Genomic DNA, 10,522 nt, shown 5'->3' on the forward strand with positions numbered 1-10,522 from the left:
GGAGGTTTCGGCCATTACTGTGAGTAGGAACAAAGTTATTGACGTTATTTGTCCTTGCTTTCTTCCTTTGTCCCTGATTGTGGCCTTGAACTCTCTTAACTTGGGGTCTGAATGCTCCTCTGTTTGGGTCGCTATAAGACCAATTCCTAATACCCCTTGGTCTAGCTTGCACTTCCTGAATTATAGGTGCCGCTCGAATGAGTGCATCCTGAAGGTCTGATGGTCGCATAGATTCGAGACGAGTATTTACAGGTGGGATTAAGCCCGCGCAAAATTTGGACACCTGCTGCGTCGTGTCCATTTGTGGCGCATACTTTAAGAGTGAGACAAATTTAGAGTAGTATGCGTCAAGGGTGAGTCCTAACTGTTTTAGCTCATAGAACTCATTCATTTTCTGTGTGCGATATGCAGGTGGCAAATATCTCCCCTGCACGGCTTGCTTTAACTTCTCCCAGGTAACGGACCCCTCTGAAGTCCCTTGATCCCTGCACCATTGTTTCCACCATAGTCTAGCTTCACCGGTGAGTTTTAATTTGGCGAGCATGGCCTGATTGGTAGGAGCAGTACCAGCTGCTTCGAAGTAATCCTCCATAGATTCAATCCAAATTTCAGCATCAGACTGGACGAATCTGCCTTTCCCGTCAAACTCGGGTGGCTTTATCTGCTTGAGGAGGAACTTCTTCTCCTGGATCACAGCAGTACTTGATGTAGGGGGCGAATTTGGAACCTGTACCTGGGGTTGTGCCTAGGTAAAAGTTTTCTTAATGTTATTGTATGATAGTTGACATTAGCTTATCTTCAGTTCAGCTATCTCGTAAATCATGAAGCTACTTAACTTTTCGTAACAACCCTGATGCACAATCGGATATTGATAAAAGAAGTCCTTATTTATATTTACATGGGCGTAGCCTTATACAACATCTCGTGTGATGATAATCCCAATCATTACATTTAGTTTGGGGAGAACAACGTTGTATTGGATTTGTCTACAGGAACTGTGTAATAGTAGGGTTTTGGGTCATGGATCTTTAGGAATCGATAATTCATCGGAAGTTCAGGATATCCTTTCCGCTGGAATCCATACTTCCCATGGCGGCCCAACACCTTAATCCTGTCGGCTGGGATTACACGGGTTACTTCCTCATATACATATGAGTTCAATTCAACCCTCCGACCTTGAATATGCAAAGTCGAATTTACGTGAGCTTCCACAAAAATGAACAGCTTCACGACTTTCAAATCTTCCAACCACTTGATCCTCTTTAGGTTGGTTTGTAGATAAGCGAACCGGTGGGCAGCTATGTAGTAGATTCCTGAAGACCCAGTCCATCTTCGTTCTATATATAAAGGTGATGGATTATAAATCTGCTCCAGGATGTTCATCATTTCAACTCTCTGCCTATAATGCGGAGAATGCATTGCAGTCATAAACATGATCCGGAACACCAAAAACTTGTTCCACGCTTCATAGTTCTGCAAGACAGTATTGTAGATGAGGAAATGTTTGGACAGCAACAATTTCTTTACTTCATTTTATTGAGATCTCATGAAAACAATTCCGTTGTTGGTCCGCTCTGATACCAACTGTAACGTGTCCACTAGAATCATCCAGGACACGTCTTAGCAGTCCATCGGAAAGGATGTCTTGAAAACTCTGCCCGGCACTCCCACGAAATGTTACGGGTTTTGCAATCTAGGTCTACCCGTGTCGGCCACATAGCGGAAGTATCCTGGCCGTTTCCACTTAGGATCGACCTGAATTTGAGTTTTCTTGTTTGGTCACTAACTAGCAGCAACTAGCGTCAGACCCGAGCGAACTACTTTACGCAGAAACGCCAGGTCCGAAGCGGATTCATGCTGTACTTGGTTCAAAGAGAATGGGAAATGAGAGGGATGCAAGGCTCAACCTCTCTGCCATAAGGCATAGTCCCATTCCGTTCCCCTAAAACAACGTAAATCGGGTAAGACGTAACTCTAGGTTATCACTCTCAATTATTCGCTTTGATAATGATGATCATCCCGCTGTTCTTCGAGATTTTTGAGAAAAGTTCCCGGCTAACCGGCACCACCCAATCGTAGGACGAACCCATGGCCCATCCTCCACACTTTCCTCAGTTTGTTTTAGTTATGTAATTATCTAACACATTTAATTTGACATATAGCAATCAGCTTCTTTAATTAATCATGTTAAGCACTGGTCCCTTCACGTAATCTTACCACGTGACATAGAAAAACAATATCAGACAAATTCTTTATTATCATTTCATCATTTTATCTTTGAAATACAATGAGTTCCGCCCGTAGGCTTGTCCATAATCCGCCCGAAGGCTCATCCAGTAATCCGCTAGGGATCACTATTCCAAGCTTCTGCCCGTAGACTAGTATGCGGGCCTCGAGATCCAATCCCGAGTCACGTTAGCCTCTTGTGCAGGACCCGGAAGGCGAGGGATTTACAGCCAGAGCCCCCCCTGGCACCCAAGCGTCCTCCTGCTCCAAGTAGAGCTCAACGGAAAGACCTCTCGCGGCGGGTTCGGTCCACGTTCCCGGCACGGTCAACAACCCCCTTGGTTAGGGTCAGGCAGGCAGTCGGGGGTAACTGAAGCTGCCTCTCCCTTCAGGCCTTCAACCTGGAGCATTTATATATCTTTTCATCCTTTAGTTCCTTGAGCAAACAATGCAAACAGTGCTTTCTAAACTGTTACAAGCACAATCAATTCCAGTGGTTGTTTATTTGGCAAACTGTTAAGGAGTGAATCTTTCTCTCCGAATGCATCCAGCATTCGATCTGGGATCAATTGCGACTTGGCAAGATCCCCAAGGGTTTGTTTGTTCACCCTTTTGTCCTTGGGTTAGGGCCATACCCTGCTAACCCAACTTAACCAATACCTTAGGTTTTGTTAATAGTAAACCCTGGCGACCATGTCGCTTCAACTTATTGATTGGTCATTTGCTTCCAGGCAAATACCTAACTCCCCTTTTTCTTGGCAACTGTTCCCCAAGAAAGGTGATGTAATAGGATGATTACTCATCCTCTTGTAAGTTAAATTTGCGCAATAACTTGCCAACCTCATTTCAAGAAATGGCAAAACTCTCTTGTGAACAAATCACAAGTCTATGCGATGTTACATGTGTTGCTTCTATTCCACGGGATCATTTCACACATTGAATGGCGTTTTCTGGTCATGGAATTATCTTCAGACGAGAAGCAGGGTTTAGGGTGTCTTTTTACCCAACCCATTCCTAATTTCACTAGATCGACAACGTTTGGCCCTAGGGTTCCAACTCAATTCGAGTTTCATCATTTTGAACGATTGATCCTTAGGGTAGAAACCCTAGATTATTATTTGCATGAGCATCCAATTGACTCAACATTTCAGGAATGTGGGTAGGACCATTGGGTATGAGGGTTTCGACTTGGCAACAAGTGGAAAACTTGGCCGAATCCTTAACGTGCTAAGCCCTAGTTAGTGCTTGGGGTATTTATCGTATCGACTGAACCATGCCCATACGAATCCCTTGCGGTTTAGGTGATTTAGATAATTCAATATGCTTGTCTCGCGACAAGGATGAACCTTTCCTAGAGATAATAAACTAGATCTAAAAGAGAAAAAATAGTTGCGACTACCACAATACATGTAAACATGCGATTCACTCTATCTTTCATTGGTAAAGTAAAAATACATGATAAGCTGGATACTAACTTTCTTAGGACCTACTAGGACTTACATCAAATAATCATGTCTACTACCTTGTTATCTACACTTTAGAATCTCATGCTTTGTTTAAACCCTACAACCTTTCCCAAATGCAACTCTTGATGAATGAATTTTATGCACGATGAAAGTGCAACATGCAACCCTTTCATAACTACAACGTAGTTAAATGAGGTTATTGTAGGATTAGTGTTGGTATATTCTTTCTTGCAAGCACATGCCACATGCCAATCCCATAGATTCATTTTTGATACACCACCATTACTTTTCGGATAACCTCCTACGGGTGTTAACGACTTTTCCCCATGAACCATTACAATAAAGATTTTTCCTAAAATGCGACATATGCTTATTCTTTCCATGTCTAATCAAAAGTACACTTAATAACTTTAACCTTATAATGATAGGCAGTAGGTGTTCTAGGCTCGTCACTTGAGATGCACGACAAGGCAACATACTACTAAGGTCGTAAGATGGATAGACAATTCACGTTCATCACATTGAAAATATTAATAACTCCATTTCATGTCATGAAATAATTCTAGTAATCGATCAAATAGACAAATTTTCCTCAATTGCATTTTAATTAGGCTTGGTGAATTTGAACATGCATAGGTGCTTTCTATTCCGTGAGAGTTATCATACCTAATGCATTACTTTTGCGTAGAATCAAAATCATAAAACCTGGGTCTGTGGGCTCAGGGAGATGTCCACGTGAATGCTAGGGGAAGAACCTCCCGCAGGCACACCTTGCGACTTCTTGGGGGCCATCGTAGGCGTGATCACAGACTCTGCGGATTACCCACGCTTCTACGCTTTATCCGAACAGCCTCAAGATCTACCTTCTCCCTTGTACGTAGGAAATTCCTTCACCGAAAACGCGGTTTTGAAAGCAACTTGGGAAGGCTTGTGGGAATGGGGCTTATGGAAGCCACCCTTAGAAGCTTCTCAAGAAGCCTTGAAAAAAAAAAAAAAAACTTCTGTTCTATCCAGAAGACGTGAAGGCCAATGATTGGAGTGAAATCGACGAAATAAAAAGGGGGGGATTGCTGGCGATATGGCGGCGGAATGTTGGCGGTGACCTGGCGGGCTGTGGTGGCGATCTCCTTGGCTGCAACGGTGGTCACTCTCCCTTCTCTCCCTTCGATCGTCCTTTCCCTCACGCCCAGGAGGCTCTGGCTCCCTTCTTTTTTTTTGTGCCTTTGATCCTCCTCCCTTCCAATTCGTGCCACAGGGAGGGTCACGTGTGGTGGGGGGATGAAGGTGGGAAGCAGCGACAAGTTTCGTCCTCTTCCTCTGATCACACAGCACTGCAGCCTCTACTGATTTGCCCCTTCTCTCCACGCAGTTTTTTTTTCTTTCTCACCGCGACCTCAACATGGCGTTCCCTCCTTTTCTCTTTTTTTTTTTAGCCTCTCCCTTACTCCCTGGGGAGGGGGTTTTTATAGGCCAAGGGGGGGAGAGGTGAGCTCCACCACGTGGCCACTGCATGGCTTCCCCCCCTCCTCATGCAGCCCACGACTCCACCAAGCCATCCTCCCACACTCCCTCTCCTCCAGCCGTGTATCGGCTGGGGGAAAGGGATAAATAAAAAAAATTTGCTTTAATAATATCTATTTTGCCCCTCCCAAGAGGGTGTTTACGCGTGAATTTCGGATTTGAACCCTCGGCTTGCTTTGCCAATGCGGATGGTCTCGATTTCTCACGTGCAGGTTACACATTATACTGCCGGTAAATCCAATAGGTGAGATAACCTTTGCACAAGGTTTACACAGTGTGCGGGAAGTCAATATTCACGGGTGGGAATATTACACACTACCTCTGTATCTCTACAGCATCCCCCTGATCGCGATGCACTCCATCCCTCTGGCCTAAGTTGTGAGCGTCGATCTCGTTTGCTCGAAGCCGAAGCATCCGATCACGCTGAAGTAGATCTAGCAGAGTGTCCTGACGAAGACTGAGACAGCACCTGGTCTTCCATATCTCTGAATCTCGCGATCTGGTCTGGAGACATGCGTGTGAAGATGTCCTATAACTCCTCATTGCTCATCCCTCGAGTCATCTTGAAAATGTCACATACGCAGACAAAAAATGATGTTAGAATAATAAATTTAAATCATACAAAGCATAGTAATATAAATCATTTAAAAAAAATCTCACTTAAAATGCATATCTTATGTACCCTTATACGTGATTGGTCAACGAATTGAGTAAGTGGATGCTCCAAGTATGAAGTATCCTATGGTCCCATGTTAATCTCCTGACACAACTCCACATACACTGGAAGGTCAATAGACATGTCACCACAAAAGAATGAGTCCACCTTGTTCTCAAAGAATTCTTGGACTCCTATATTTCCATCATTGTTAGCCGATGCTGGCTCCAAGCTTTCGACAGCCTCCACCCCTTGCAATATTGACCCCTCTATTTGCATATTATCTTCATCTATGCTCAAAACATCGCTTTGATCATATACTCTCCTACTTCGGGGAGTTGAAGGTATAACATACCACCATCGAGGTTGTTGGGGGTTTGGATCGAAGATTACCTATTCACAAACACGTACAAGATAGTTCAAACCATTGTGACATAAACCATGTCGTAATACAATTAGCAAGCAAATGAGTCCATGCACCTGTTCACAATGGGCCGGCAACATAAAGGTGTCGCACAAATCCGTCCATTTTTTTTCAGAATCTATTTCGAGAAATCCAGATTGACCTCGTCGAACTGTTGCTCCAGTTCCTCCAAGTACCACTTTGAACCACTGCACATCCAATAGTATCATGGAGAAGCTACAGTAATCCACCGTAACAATACTTTGCAAGTTCTCAAAATACTCCATCTCATCCACAACCGTGTTTGGATCCGTTGCTCATCGTCGGCTCTCTTGCTCGAACCTTGCCATGATACCACAATCCATTGTGGAGCGCATTTTGTCAATACGCTCCACGCGAAAATGCCGTCTGCACGACCACGCTGCACTATATATTTTGTACTGTACATTGAAACACTCAAATTAGATGTCACATATAAAATTTAGATACGACAGATTCTAAACCCCTCACCTTTGGACTACATCCCCTCGAGAATTCCCACTCCTCCATTGAGGCCTCTGTCCCTTCGCGAGACGCTGCGGTCAAAGCTCCATGCAACAATCGTGTTGACATGAACCATGGCATCTCCTCTATGTCTTCGGGATATCGAATCGGTCAATGACGCATACTATGTCGGAATTCAGCTCGCGCTTTCTCGCGATCTTGCCTAGCGATCTGGTACTTGGCGAGCCACGTCTCCATACAGGCATGGTGCAACATACAAAAGCAATTCACCTTCTCCTTCATTGAGGCATCCATTCTTTTTTCTACCCCATTTGCAACCACCACATCTCCAGTCAGTCTATCATCGTCCTTGAGCGACCATAGCATTTCATTGTCTGGTTCCACCGTTGGTAGCCATTGTGAAATATGGTTTCAAAAAATTTGGTTAAGAGATTGCAACTAGAAACTAGTTCTTTACTATTTAAGGTTAAATATGCATTTCAAAGAATTAGCTAGAATGGTATAAGGAAAATTAAGGGGTTAAATTTTCTATTAAAAAATGTAAAAAAATACATGATTTCTTAGTTGCACCTCTTCAATCATTAGATATTATCCTTCATAAGTCTTTAAAACACCAACTAAATCCTAATATTAATTATCAAACTCACACAATAAGGTATGAGTTTCAAGGCAAAATGATTTCTTTGATTTAGTGATCCTGAGATTGAATTGTTTCTACTAATTAGTTATATATCGGCCATGTGAGTACTTAAGAAGCGACACAAGGCATACAATATGATTTTTATGATTGAAATTGAAAAGATTGAGATTTTTTCATTAACGTCCACATTGAAAAATGTTTTTGATGCATATAAGCATTGTTTTGTAGATGATTATTCACTTGAGTTACTACCAGTATGAGGAGAATTTGTCCATAAAATGGAATTATTTGTTAATATTACTCCACTACATAGATCTCCTTTTGGTGAATTCGTTTTTCTTGTTGAACCCATTTTACAAGTTGAAAAGAAGAACATGTAGGATGTGCATTGATTTTATCGAGCTTTAAAAAGAGTTAGTGTTAAAAATTGATATCCAATTCCTAGAGTTGATTTGCCTCGTAAACTTAAAGGAGGTAAATTTTCTAGCAAAATAGATCTTAAATTAAGATACCATCAAATTCACATGGATTCACCTTATATATTTAAGTGTACATTTAGGACATAGCTTGGACACTAAGAATTTATTGTTATGCCTTTTGATTTAACTAATGCACGAGCTATGTTTGCTTTAATTATGAATAGATTTTTTCTAGATTATCAAGGCTTTGTCATTATTTTCTTTGATGATATGCTTGTCTTCAATAAATTAGAAAGCAAACATAAGAAATATATTTGCATTGTGTTTGATTTACTACAAAAGAATCACTTGTATGCAAACCTTGATAAAAATATATTCTTTCAATATCAAATTGAATATTTGGGTCCTATAGTTTCTACTAAGGGTATCATAGTTGATCTTTAAAAAAATTAGACAATTAAAGAGTGGCCTATCCCAACGTTATGCATGAAGTTAGATATTTTCTAGGATTACCAGAGTTATGCAAAAAATCCATTAGAATATTTTTCTTAATTTCTTTACCTTTGACCATGTTTCTGCACAAAAGTATTATTTTTCCTTGGTATTCGAGTCAGTAAAAATGTTTTAGTAATTTAAAATACATTTTGTCTATAGACCCATCCTTCAATTTCGTGAATTCTCCCAACTTTTCTTTCTAGTTGTCTCACTAATCCTGGTGGTTTAGGTATAGGTGTTGTGTTAATGCAAAATGATCATCCCATTGTCATGAAAGTAGAAAACTAAAAGCTTCTAAACAAAACTGAAGTTCTTATGAATACTCACCAACAAGCTATAAAACATTAGCTAAATCAATCCCTAACTTCTAATCGACACCTTAAATAGGATTTTTTCATTTGAAAATTTCACCGTTTGATCCAATATCAATCAAGTCATGTTAATGTTGTTGCAAATGTATTAAGTCATATGCAACACAAAATTATTGCATCACATCCTCTTGTTAGATTTAATAAAATCAAAAGTGTGTATCTAAATTATATTTTTGATATTGAGATTCAAACCTTTGATACAATGATTCCTACATATTTTATTGGTCCAGATGTCTCTTTTATTTGGCAAAATATCCAAAACACTAACACCACTATCTTTGATAATCATTTCTATATAAATGGATTTTTATATTACTAATAAAATATGTATGTTACTTTTCCTTTTTGACAAGTTACTATGACTTAAATGCATCAACTTGCATATATAGGATATAGAGATATCCAATCTGTAATAGCTGCACCTTAATCTAAATGTGGGAACGTTGGCCAATTTGAAAGTGGAAGGTCGAAGCTAAACTAATTTTATGTTTGCCTCTATTAGCCATTTTACATTGCATCCTTTATATATGTGGTATTTGAATGTCTTTTATTTTGGAAACAAGATAAAATATATTGATTATGATTAATTAATGTTTCTTGAATATGAGTGTAATATGTGGTTTTGAACTTGGCAAGATTATTTACAAACATACTCCATGGTGAAGAACAATTAAAGTTGATGGATTAGAATGTAGTAGTTTTAAAACAAGGATAGGGCATAGATCCTAAATTTGTACTAGAAGTAGAAGGGAAAATAAAACTAGAACGAACACTTCCAAAAGTTGACTCTGAAAGAGTGGAGACCACATTCAAAGATGAAACATTTTCAAACAATCCAAAAGTGAAACGTTCAACAGTAGAAAATTGATTATCCAGTGCTTAAATTTTTGGGATGTCCTCAGTTCTGTGATGCTACTATATGTAGATTAAACATTTTCAAACAATATAGAAGTGCAACCTTTAGTATTAGTAGATTGATTATCCAATGCCTGAATTTTTGGGATGTCCTGAGTTCTGTGGTGCTACTATATGCAGATTTGACCATTGCAAATCCATATGCAAAGTGAATTTTGGGAAATATGCAAATTTGAGAGGTGGATTATGCAAACAAATGTTTGAAAAAGAATGCAAGGCTTGCTAACCAATTGAGTATACTGCTTGGATGAATATCTACTTTAGTCACAATTGGTTGATGAATTCGGAAGAGATTATTTCCCCTACTTTGGCTTGCAACTCAAAATGAAGAGCACTCAGTCACAATTTTTCTAGGCATTTGGAGTAGCTATGCAAGAACAAGTACACTATGTAGAAAAACGATATGCTTATCATGAAGATTATGAAGAATACACAAGGTATGGACATCAGTCACATGATCAACAACATTATGAGCCACAATCTTCTTGTCATGGATATTATGGACAACACTATGACTATGATTCGTTGTTGTATTATGATCATGAGTACAAGGAGCATTGGTATGACCAACAACATGTATATGATAGTGATGAGAACTCTATTGAGTTGTAGCATACAAATAATGATCATCATATTTTTGGACAACAACAACATGTAAATCATTATGCTTATGATCAGCCCAAAAATCAAGGACACCCTTGCAATCATTTTTGACACTCTTCCATTAATGAGAATCATGTGGGAAGGCCACAAGGATTTGAGAACGGTTTCGAATCTTTTGATATGCATTCAACTGGACAATCATATATGAATGGGCAGCAATATGTATATGATCATGGTCATGGATATGAGCAGCATTATACTAGTGGATATGAGCAGCATTATACTAGTGAATATGGGCAGCATG

The sequence above is a fragment of the Lygodium microphyllum genome, chromosome 20, assembly GCF_053477565.2.
Source record: "Lygodium microphyllum isolate KBCC chromosome 20, Lygodium_microphyllum_v1.1.10, whole genome shotgun sequence".
NCBI classification, from domain to species: domain Eukaryota; kingdom Viridiplantae; phylum Streptophyta; class Polypodiopsida; order Schizaeales; family Lygodiaceae; genus Lygodium; species Lygodium microphyllum.